At 50.9% G+C, this 12,218-nt stretch overlaps 1 pseudogene; it reads right to left on the reverse strand.

Moving 5' to 3' along the window:
* Nucleotides 1-12,218, reverse strand: part of LOC123990154 — a 187,841-nt pseudogene that overhangs the window by 43,999 nt on the left and 131,624 nt on the right.

Below are 12,218 nucleotides of genomic sequence, written 5' to 3' on the forward strand. Positions count from 1 at the left end.
GACATTATGACAGTCCCCTACCCTTCCACCCCAGTCCCTTACTCTAGTCCTGACACTTAGACGGAGAGGGAATTATAATCATTGAGACATGCATGAGAGAGGGGGAGCAAATGTACTTAACCAGCTGACACGTCCCCCAGTCTGCCTATGCTCTGATTGGGGAGTAATTGTAAAAGCAGCTAGGAGGGAGAGAGGAGAGTAATCTGGAATATGCAGCCTGTCCTGTCCATAAACACATAAATGGGCACACATGCATTTCTCACCGTCTCCTCCCTCCCCCCTCTCTGGGCTCTTCTGGCTGTAGCTCCTCAACCCACTCTTCCTCTCCCCTCCTTCATCAGCCCCCCCTCTCTCATTCTGTTCTTCTGGTTTTTGCTCTCTCCCCAGATGGGGCTCTGAAGCACTGGCTCCAGATGTGGGGATGGAGTGAGAGAGAGAGAGAGAGAGAGAGAGAGAGAGAGAGAGAGAGAGAGAGAGAGAGAGAGAGAGAGAGAGAGAGAGAGAGAGAGAGAGAGAGAGAGAGAGAGAGAGAGAGAGAGAGAGAGAGAGAGAGAGAGAGAGAGAGAGGAGTAAAAGAAGAGGACGGAAGGGAGAATAGAGAGGAACACAGAGTGAGAGGAAAATAGGAAAGAAGAAAGTGAATGTGAGGGGGAGAAGGAAGGGATGAAGGGGAATATGGAAAAGGTGGAGAGGTGTGTGTGTGTGTGTGTGTGTGTGTGTGTGTGTGTGTGTGTGTGTGTGTGTGTGTGTGTGTGTGTGTGTGTGTGTGTGTGTGTGTGTGTGTGTGTGTGTGTGTGTGTGTGTGTGTGTGTGTGTGTGTGTGTGTGTGTGTGTGTGTGTGTGTGTGTGTGTGTGTGTGTGTGTGTGTGTGTGTGTGTGTGTGTGTGTGTGTGTCAGCTGTGTGAACCCTGGGGAGTTAACAGCTGGGCCTCCACTACAAATACACTCCCCTGATTATATCCCTCTCTTCTACAATCTCTCTCTCTCTCTTACATTTTGGGCTGGATCTTTAGACTAGACAGCCAGTGTGTGAATGGTAAATGACATCAGTAGTCTTTCAGCAGCACTAGAGACAGGTAATGAGAAGGCAGTGTGTGGAACTGGCAGGTCAATAGTTCACTGAAGCCACTTTAGGACATGAATGACTCTCAATGACTCTTCTGTTCTCGCTCTCTCTCTCTGTCTCTCTCCCTCTCAAACTCCGTTCTCTTCCCCCTCTATCGCTTCCCCTCTCTCTGTCTGTTTGCCCCTCTCCTCTCTCTCTCTGTCTCTCTCCCTCTCAAATTCCGTTCTCTTCCCCCTCTATCGCTTCCCCTCTCTCTGTCTGTTTGCCCCTCTCCTCTCTCTCTCTCCCTTCTCTCTCTCCCTCCTCTCTCTCTTCCAGACTATCTCTGACCTAGACAATAATTCCCCCAGAGCTACCTTTCCTTTACAGTCTTTCTTTCTTCTCCCTCTGTCTCTTTCATTTTATGTTCTCTATAAAGATGCCCTGTGGGAGGGGTATCAGGCACACAACCCGAATACAAGAACACAACCCTGTCATATAGGCCCACCCCCCAGCCCCTCTCCAGCCCTTCAAACACACACACACACACACACACACACACACACACACACACACACACACACACACACACACACACACACACACACACACACACACACACACACACACACAGATTTTACAGTAGCTTTACCTTTGTACAGTGTAATATAATGGCCACATAGAGACCAGCTGTATCTATATCTGTGGCTCTCTCACATGGACGCAGCGCTCACAAAGGTTCTATTTTCTGCCAGCTTGTAGTGATTTATGAAAGGTGTTCTCACCACACGAAGATAGTGTTGTTTCAATTGCTTTCATGAATCTATTCCCCCCCAACTCCTCCTTTCCTCATCTTCCCACTTTCCCTCTTTTTCCCCTGGCAGAGATTTAGGAACCCCAAGACTGTTTCATCCACACAGTCACAGGTGTGTGTGTGTGTGTGTGTGTGTGTGTGTGTGTGTGTGTGTGTGTGTGTGTGTGTGTGTGTGTGTGTGTGTGTGTGTGTGTGTGTGTGTGTGTGTGTGTGTGTGTGTGTGTGTGTGTGTGTGTGTGTGTGTGTGGCAGGGTAATGATGCAGGAACAACCAGAGCCCAGGAAAATACCTTGTCTACTGTCTAGGGCTGACACACACACACACACACACACACACACACACACACACACACACACACACACACACACACACACACACACACACACACACACACACACACACACGGCTATGAACACACACACACACACACACACACACACACACACGGCTATGAACAAGGGAACTCATATAAACAAAAGCGTGAAATAATCAACAGACATTCTATTCTCCCACTCTAGTCCCATGATGTCTAGTCCCATGATGTCTAGTCCCATGCTGTCTAGTCCCATGATGTCTAGTCCCATGCTGTCTAGTCCCATGATGTCTAGTCCCATGATGTCTAGTCCCATGCTGTCTAGTCCCATGCTGTCTAGTCCCATGATGTCTAGTCCCATGATGTCTAGTCCCATGATGTCTAGTCCCATGATGTCTAGTCCCATGCTGTCTAGTCCCATGATGTCTAGTCCCATGCTGTCTAGTCCCATGATGTCTAGTCCCATGCTGTCTAGTCCCATGCTGTCTATTCCCATGCTGTCTATTCCCATGCTGTCTAGTCCCATGCTGTCTAGTCCCATGCTGTCTAGTCCCATGCTGTCTAGTCCCATGATGTCTAGTCCCATGCTGTCTAGTCCCATGCTGTCTAGTCCCATGATGTCTAGTCCCATGCTGTCTAGTCCCATGCTGTCTAGTCCCATGCTGTCTAGTCCCATGATGTCTAGTCCCATGCTGTCTAGTCCCATGATGTCTAGTCCCATGCTGTCTAGTCCCATGATGTCTAGTCCCATGATGTCTAGTCCCATGATGTCTAGTCCCATGCTGTCTAGTCCCATGCTGTCTAGTCCCATGATGTCTAGTCCCATGCTGTCTAGTCCCATGATGTCTAGTCCCATGCTGTCTAGTCCCATGATGTCTAGTCCCATGATGTCTAGTCCCATGATGTCTAGTCCCATGCTGTCTAGTCCCATGCTGTCTAGTCCCATGATGTTTGGTCCCATGATGTCTAGTCCCATGCTGTCTAGTCCCATGCTGTCTAGTCCCATGATGTCTAGTCCCATGCTGTCTAGTCCCATGCTGTCTGAGTCTAGTCCCATGCTGTCTAGTCCCATGCTGTCTAGTCCCATGCTGTCTAGTCCCATGATGTCTAGTCCCATGCTGTCTAGTCCCATGATGTCTAGTCCCATGCTGTCTAGTCCCATGCTGTCTAGTCCCATGCTGTCTAGTCCCATGATGTCTAGTCCCATGCTGTCTAGTCCCATGATGTCTTGTCCCATGATGTCTAGTCCCATGCTGTCTAGTCCCATGCTGTCTATTCCCATGCTGTCTAGTCCCATGATGTCTAGTCCCATGATGTCTAGTCCCATGCTGTCTAGTCCCATGCTGTCTAGTCCCATGATGTCTAGTCCCATGCTGTCTAGTCCCATGCTGTCTAGTCCCATGCTGTCTAGTCCCATGATATCTAGTCCCATGCTGTCTAGTCCCATGCTGTCTAGTCCCATGCTGTCTAGTCCCATGCTGTCTAGTCCCATGATGTCTAGTCCCATGCTGTCTAGTCCCATGCTGTCTAGTCCCATGATGTCTAGTCCCATGCTGTCTAGTCCCATGCTGTCTAGTCCCATGCTGTCTAGTCCCATGCTGTCTAGTCCCATGCTGTCTAGTCCCATGATGTCTAGTCCCATGCTGTCTAGTCCCATGCTGTCTAGTCCCATGATGTCTAGTCCCATGCTGTCTAGTCCCATGATGTCTAGTCCCATGCTGTCTAGTCCCATGCTGTCTAGTCCCATGCTGTCTAGTCCCATGATGTCTAGTCCCATGATGTCTAGTCCCATGCTGTCTAGTCCCATGCTGTCTAGTCCCATGATGTCTAGTCCCATACTGTCTAGTCCCATGCTGTCTAGTCCCATGCTGTCTAGTCCCATGATGTCTAGTCCCATGCTGTCTAGTCCCATGCTGTCTATTCCCATGCTGTCTAGTCCCATGCTGTCTAGTCCCATGATGTCTAGTCCCATGCTGTCTAGTCCCATGCTGTCTAGTCCCATGCTGTCTAGTCCCATGATGTCTAGTCCCATGATGTCTAGTCCCATGCTGTCTAGTCCCATGCTGTCTAGTCCCATGATGTCTAGTCCCATGATGTCTAGTCCCATGCTGTCTAGTCCCATGCCGATGATGTGAATGTCGATTAAGGAAGCCCCCCGCATCTCTCTGATTGAGGGGTTGGGTTAAATGCAGAAGTAACATTTCAGTTGAATGCATTCAGTTCTGCAACTGACTAGGTATCCCCTTCCCTTGTATGTCCCACACTTGACACACACATTAATAACAGCACTCTCATGCTAGAGTAGGAGATGGAATGTGTGTGAGGGGGGTGTAGTGGGGGGTTGAAACAAAGCAAGGGGTTGGGATGAGGGGAAGGGGGTAAGGGGGGTTGAGGAGGGGTGAGGAGAAGGTAAGGCAGGGAATGATAAAGTACAAAAGGTGTAATAAGCTTTGTATGTACTGGCAGCTGCAGGTAATGGGAGAGAGATGGAAACACACGGGGTGGAGTATCCAGTAGTATTACTATTAAATACAGTATTATACGGCTTATCCATGATGCTCTGGTTCAGAAATAAATGTGGTTAAAAGTGAGTCCAGCAAAAACATAGAGAACGTGTGTGTGTTATTTATACTGAACAAAACATAAAATGTAATGTGTTGGTCCCATGTTTTATGAGCTCAAATAAAAGATCCCTGACATTTTTCATACGCACAAAAACAGTATTTCTTAAAAATTTCTTGGCATTTCTCATTTGCCAAGATAAGAATCTGAATAAACAGCATGATCATCACACAGGTGCAACTTGTGCTGGGGACAATTAAAGGCCACTCTAAAATGTGCAGTTTTGTCACACAACATAATGCCACAGATGTCTCAAGTTTTGAGGGAACACGCAATTGGCATGCTGACCGCAGGAATGTCCACCAGAACTGTTGCCAGATAAACTAATATTAATTTCTCTACCATAAGCTGCCTCCAATGTCGTTTTAGAGAAGTTGGCAGTACGTCCAACCGACTTCACAACCACAGACCACGTGTAACCACGTCAGCCCAGGACCTCCACATCCGGCTTCTTCACTTGCGGGATTGTCTGAGACCAGCCACCCTGACAGCTGTTGAAACTGAGGAGTATTTCTGTCTGTAATAAAGCCCTTTTGCTGGGAAAAACGAACTCTGTTTGGCTGTGCCTGGCTCCGAAGTGGGTGGACCTGTGCCCTCCCAGGCCCTCCCATTGCTGCACCCCTGCCCAGAAATGTGAAATCCATAGATTAGGGCCTAATTTATTTATTTAAATTTACTGATTTCCTTATATGAACTGTAACTTGTTGTTGAAATTGTTGCATGTTGCGTTTCTGTATCTGTTCTGTAGGCCGGAACTCTACAATATCACCCCTAGGACCCTACAACATCACCCTTGGGACCCTACAACATCACCCTTGGGACCCTACAACATCACCCCTGGGACCCTACAATATCAACCCTGGGACCCTACAATATCACCCCTGGGACCCTACAACATCAACCCTGGGACCCTACAACATCACCCCTGGGACCCTGCAACATCACAACCTGGGACCCTACAATATCACCCCTGAGACCCTACAATATCACCCCTGAGACCCTACAATATCACCCCTGAGACCCTACAATATCCTTCCCCTGTCTTAGACCCTCCCCCATGTCATCCCCTGACTCAATCCCATCTCTCTCTCTGTGATTCCCTAACCCCTTAGTGAATATCACCACCAGGGTGTGAGACCATGGACAATATTTACAAAACCAGTCATGAGACCCCTACAATATCAAACCATCCTGAGACCCTTCAATATCACCCCTGAGACCCTCCAATCCTCACCCCTGAGACCCTTCAATATCACCCCTGAGACCTACAATATCACCCTCCTTCCCTTCTCTTCCATCTCACCCTCCTTCTCCTTCTCTTCCTCTCACCCTCCTTCTTCTTCCACTCTCTCCCTCCTTTCTTCTCTTCCATCTCTCCCCCTTCTCCCTCTCTTCCCATCTCTCTCTCTCTTCTCTTCCATTCCTTAGTTCTCACTCTTCTCTCTCTACACACCAGGGGTCTCCTTCTCTTCCAAGGTGAAGGGAGCATCTTCCACTGTCATTTAGGATCTTCCATTTAGGATAAAACAAAACAGTATTTCAGTCATCTTCCAACAAGCTCCTCTGGTTCTCTTCCAGACTGTTCTCCTTCAAACTCATCCTTCATCTTCCACTCTCTTCCTTCTCCTCTCTTCCACTCTCACCCTCCTTCTCCTTCTCTTCCACTCTCTCCCTCCTTCTCTTCCTCTCCCTCCTTCTCCTTCTCTTCCACTCTCTCCCCTCCTTCTCCTTCTCTTCCACTCTCACCCTCCTTCTCCTTCTCTTCCACTCTCTCCCTCCTTCTCCTTCTCTTCCACTCTCACCCTCCTTCTCCTTCTCTTCCACTCTCTCCTCCTTCTCTCCACTCTCTCCCTCCTTCTCCTTCTCTTCCACTCTCACCCTCCTTCTCCTTCTCTTCCACTCTCACCCTTTCTCCTTCTCTTCCACTCTTCCTTCCCTTCTCTTCCACTCTCACCCTCCTTCTCCTTCTCTTCCACTCTCACCCTCCTTCTCCTTCTCTTCCACTCTCACCCTCCTTCTCCTTCTCTTCCACTCTCCTCCCTCCTTCTCTTCTCTCTCCCTCTCTCTCTTCCACTCTCCTCTTTCTCTTCCACTCTCTCCCTCCTTCTCCTTCTCTTCCACTCTCTCCCTCCTTCTCCTTCTCTTCCACTCTCTCCCTCCTTCTCTTCCACTCTTCCACTCTCCTCCTCTCTCCTTCTCTTCCACTCTCACCCTCCTTCTCCTTCTCTTCCACTCTCTCCCTCCTTCTCTTCCACTCTCACCCTCCTTCCTTTCTCTTCCACTCTCTCCCTCCTTCTCTTCCTCTCTCCCTCCTTCTCCTTCTCTTCCACTCTCTCCCTCCTTCTCTTCCACTCTCTCCATCTCTTCTCTCTCTCCCTCCTTCTCTTCCTTCTCTTCCTCTCCTTCTCTTCCACTCTCTCCCTCCTTCTCCTTCTCTTCCACTCTCTCCTCTCACCCTCCTTCTCCTTCTCTTCCACTCTCCCTCCTTCTCCTTCTCTTCCACTCTCTCCCTCCTTCTCTTCCACTCTCACCCTCCTTCTCCTTCACTTCCACTCTTCCCTCCTTCTCTTCCACTCTCCCTTCTCTTCCTTCTCTTCTCACTCTCTCCCTCCTTCTCTTCCTCTCTCTTCTCCTCTCTTCCACTCTCTCCCTCCTTCTCTTCCACCCTCCTTCTTCTTCTCTTCCACTCTCTCCCTCCTTCTCCTTCTCTTCCACTCTCTCCTTCTCTCCTCTCACCCTCCTTCTCCTTCTCTTCCACCCTCCTTCCTTCCACTCTCCTTCTCCTCTTCCACCCTCCTTCTCCTTCTCTTCCACTCTCTCCCTCCTTCTCCTTCTCTCCACTCTCTCCCTCCTTCTCCTTCCTTCCACTCTCTCCCTCTTCTCCTTCTCTTCCACTCTCACCCTCCTTCTCCTTCCACTCTTCCTTCTCCTTCTCTTCACCCTCCTTCTCCTTCTCTTCCACTCTCACCCTCCTCTCCTTCTCCTTCTCCTTCTCTTCCACTCTCACCCTCCTTCTCCTTCTCTTCCACTCTCCCTCCCCTCCTTCTCCTTCTCTTTCCCTTCTCTTCCACCCTCCCTCCTTCTCCTTCTCTTCCACTCTCTCCCTCCTTCTCCTTCTCTTCCACTCTCACCCTCCTTCTCCTTCTCTTCCACTCTCTCCCTCTTCTCCTTCTCTTCCTCTCTCCCTCCTTCTCCTTCTCTTCCACTCTCTCCCTCCTTCTCCTTCTCTTCCACTCTCTCCCTCCTTCTCCTTCTCTTCCACTCTCTCCCTCCTTCTCCTTCTCTTCCACTCTCTCCCTTCTCCTTCTCTTCCACTCTCACCCTCCTTCTCCTTCTCTTCCACTCTCTCTCCACTCTTCCCTCCTCCTCCTTCTCTTCCACTCTCTCCCTCCTTCTCCTTCTCTTCCACTCTCTCCCTCCTTCTCCCACTCTCTCCCTCCTTCTCACTCTCTCCCTCCTTCTCCTTCTCTTCCACTCTCTCCTTCTCCTTCTCTTCCACTCTCACCCTCCTTCTCCTTCTCTTCCACTCTCCCCCCTCCTTCTCCTTCTCTTCCACTCTCACCCTCCTTCTCCTTCTCTTCCACTCTCTCCCTCCTTCTCCTTCTCTTCCACTCTCTCCCTCCTTCTCCTTCTCTTCCACTCTCTCCCTCCTTCTCCTTCTCTTCCACTCTCCCTCCTTCTCCTTCTCTTCCTCTCCCTCCTTCTCCTTCTCTTCCACTCTCTCCCTCCTTCTCCTTCTCTTCCACTCTCTCCCTCCTTCTCTTCCACTCTCTCCTTCTCCTTCTCTTCCACTCTCTCTTCCTCTCTTCCTCTCCCTCCTTCTCCTTCTCTTCCACTCTCACCCTCCTTCTCCTTCTCTTCCACTCTCTCCCTCCTTCTCCTTCTCTTCCACTCTCCCTCCTTCTCCTTCTCTTCCACTCTCTCCCTCCTTCTCCTTCTCTTCCACTCTCTCCCTCCTTCTCTTCCCTCTCTCTTCCACTTCCCTTCTCCTTCTCCTCTTCCACTCTCTTCCACTCCCTCCTTCTCCTTCTCTTCCACTCTCTCCCTCCTTCTCTTCCACTCTCACCCTCCTTCTCCTTCTCTTCCACTCTTCTCCTTCTCTCCTCTCTCCTCCTTCTCTTCCACTCTCTCCCTCCTTCTCCTTCTCTTCCACTCTCTCTTCCACTCTCACTCTCTCCTCCTTCTCCTTCTCTTCCCTCTCCCTCCCTCCTCCTTCTCTTCCACTCTCCACTCCCTCCTTCTCCTTCTCTTCCACTCTCTCCCTCCTTCTCCTTCTCTTCCACTCTCTCCCTCCTTCTCTTCTCTTCCTCTCTCCCTCCTTCTCCTTCTCTTCCACTCTCTCCCTCCTTCTCCTTCTCTTCCACTCTCTCCCTCCTTCTCCTTCTCTTCCACTCTCTCCCTCCTTCTCCTTCTCTTCCTTCCACTCTCTCCCTCCTTCTCCTTCTCTTCCACTCTCTCCCTCCTTCTCTTCTCTTCCACTCTCTCCCTTCTCCTTCTCTTCCACTTCTCCTTTCCACTCTCTTCCCTCCTCTCCTTCTCTTCCACTCTCTCCCTCCTTCTCCTTCTCTTCCACTCTCTCCCTCCTTCTCCTTCTCTTCCACTCTCTTCCTCTCTCCCTCCTCCTTCTCCTTCTCTTCCACTCTCTCCCTCCTTCTCCTTCTCTTCCACTCTCTCCCTCCTTCTCCTTCTCTTCCACTCTCTCCCTCCTTCTCCTTCTCTTCCACTCTCTCCCCTCCTTCTCCTTCTCCTTCTCTCTCCCTCCTTCTCCTCTTTCCACTCTCTCCCTCCTTCTCCTTCTCTTCCACTCTCTCCCTCCTTCTCCTTCTCTTCCACTCTCTCCTCCTTCTCCTTCTCTTCCACTCTCTCCCTCCTTCTCCTTCTCTTCCACTCTCTCCCTCCTTCTCCTTCTCTTCCACTCTCTCCCTCCTTCTCCTTCTCTTCCACTCTCTCCCTCCTTCTCCTTCTCTTCCACTCTCTCCCTCCTTCTCCTTCTCTTCCACTCTCTCCTCTCTTCTCTTCCTCTCTCCCTCCTTCTCCTTCTCTTCCACTCTCTCCCTCCTTCTCCTTCTCTTCCACTCTCTCCCTCCTTCTCCTTCTCTTCCACTCTCCTTCCCCACTCCTTCCTTCTCCTTCTCTTCCACTCTCTCCCTCCTTCTCCTTCTCTTCCACTCCCCTCCTTCTCCTTCTCTTCCACTCTCTCCCTCCTTCTCCTTCTCTTCCACTCTCTCCCTCCTTCTCTTCCACTCTCTTCCTTCTCTCCCTCCTCTCCTTCTCTTCCACTCTCTCCCTCCTTCTCCTTCTCTTCCACTCTCTCCCTCCTTCTCCTTCTCTTCCACTCTCTCCCTCCTTCTCCTTCTCTTCCACTCTCTCCCTCCTTCTCTTCCACTCTCTTCCTTCTCTCTCCCTCCTCCCTCCTTCTCTTCCACTCTCTCCCTCCTTCTCCTTCTCTTCCACTCTCTCCCTCCTTCTCCTTCTCTTCCACTCCACTCTCTCCCTCCTTCTCCTTCTCTTCCACTCTCTCCCTCTCTTCTCCTCTCTTCCACTCTTCTCCCTCCTTCTCCTTCTCTTCCACTCTCTCCCTCCTTCTCCTTCTCTTCCACTCTCTCCCTCCTTCTCCTTCTCTTCCACTCTCTCCTTCTCTTCCTTCCACTCCTCCCTCCTTCTCCTTCCTTTCCACTCTCTCCCTCCCTTCTCCTTCTCTTCCACTCTCTCCTCCTCTCCTTCTCTTCCCTTCTCCCTCCTTCTCCTTCTCTCCACTCTCCCTCCTCTCCTTCTCTTCCACTTCCTCTCTCCCTCCTTCTCCTTCTCTTCCACTCTCTCCCTCCTTCTCTTCCACTCTCTCCCTCCTTCTCCTTCTCCCTCCTTCTCTTCCACTCTCTCCCTCCCTTCTCTTCCACTTCTCCTTTCCACTCTCTCCCTCCTTCTCCTTCTCTTCCACTCTCTCCCTCCTTCTCCTTCCCTCTCTCCTCTCCTTCTCTTCCACTCTCTCCTCTCCTCTTCCTTCTTCCACTCTCTCCCTCCTTCTCCTTCTCTTCCACTCTCTCCCTCCTTCTCCTTCCTTCCACTCTCTCCCTCCTTCTCCTTCTCTTCCACTCTCTCCCTCCTTCTCTTCCACTCTCTCCCTCCTCTCCTCTTCTCACTCCTCCTTCTCCTTCTCTTCCTTCCACTCTCTCCCTCTCTTCTCTTCCACTCTCCACTCTCTCCCTCCTTCTCCTTCCTTCCACTCTCTCCCTCCTTCTCTTCCACTCTCTCCCTCCTCCTTCTCTTCCCTTCTCTCCCCTCCTTCTCCTTCTCTTCCACTCTCTCCTTCTCCTTCTCTTCCCTCCTTCTCTTCCTCCTCTCCTTCTCCTCTTCCACTCTCTCCCTCCTTCTCTTCCACTCTCTCCCTCCTTCTCCTTCTTTCCACTCTCACCCTCCTTCTCCTTCTCCTTCCACTCTCTCCCTCCTTCTCCTTCTCTTCCACTCTCTCCTCCTTCTCTTCCCTCTCTTCCACTCTCCCCTCCTTCTCTTCCACTCTCTCCCTCCTTCTCCTTCTCTTCCACTCTCTCCCTCCTTCTCTTCCTCTCTCTCTCCCTCTTCCACTCCACCTCTCTCCTTCCCTCTTCTCCTTCCTTCCCTCTCTCCCTCCTTCTCTTCCACTCTCTCCCTCCTTCTCCTTCTCTTCCACTCTCTCCCTCCTTCCTTCTCTTCCCTCTTCTCTCCCCTCCTCCTTCTCTTCCACTCTCTCCCTCCTTCTCCTTCCTTCCACTCTCTCCCTCCTTCTCCTTCTCTTCCACTCTCTCCTCCTTCTCCTTCTCTTCCACTCTCACTCTCTCCCTCCTTCTCTTCCCACTCTTCCCTCCTCCCTCCTCTCCTTCCACTCTCACCCTCCTTCTCCTTCTCTTCCACTCTCTCCTCCTTCTCCTTCCACTCTTCCACCCTCCTTCTCCTTCTCTTCCACTCTCACCCTCCTTCTCCTTCTCTTCCACTCTCTCCCTCCTTCTCTTCCACTCTCTCCTTCTCTTCCACTCTCTCCCTCCTTCTCCTTCTCTTCCACTCTCACCCTCCTTCTCTTCCACTCTCTCCCTCCTTCTCCTTCTTCTCTCTCCCTCCTCTCCTTCTCCCACTCTCTCCCTCCTTCTCTTCCACTCTCTCCCTCCTTCTCCTTCTCTTCCACTCTCTCCCTCCTTCTCTTCCACTCCTTTCTCTTCCACTCTCACCCTCCTTCTCCTTCTCTTCCACTCTCACCCTCCTTCTCCTTCTCTTCCACTCTCACCCTCCTTCTCTTCCACTCTCTCCCTCCTTCTCCTTCTCTTCCACTCTCTCCCTCCTTCTCCTTCTCTTCCACTCTCTCCCTCCTTCTCCTTCTCTTCCACTCTCACCCTCCTTCTCTTCCACTCTCTCCCTCCTTCTCCTTCTCTTCCACTCTCTCCCTCCTTCTCCTT

This window comes from Oncorhynchus gorbuscha, linkage group LG02 (assembly GCF_021184085.1).
Source record: "Oncorhynchus gorbuscha isolate QuinsamMale2020 ecotype Even-year linkage group LG02, OgorEven_v1.0, whole genome shotgun sequence".
Classification (NCBI taxonomy): Eukaryota; Metazoa; Chordata; class Actinopteri; order Salmoniformes; family Salmonidae; genus Oncorhynchus; species Oncorhynchus gorbuscha.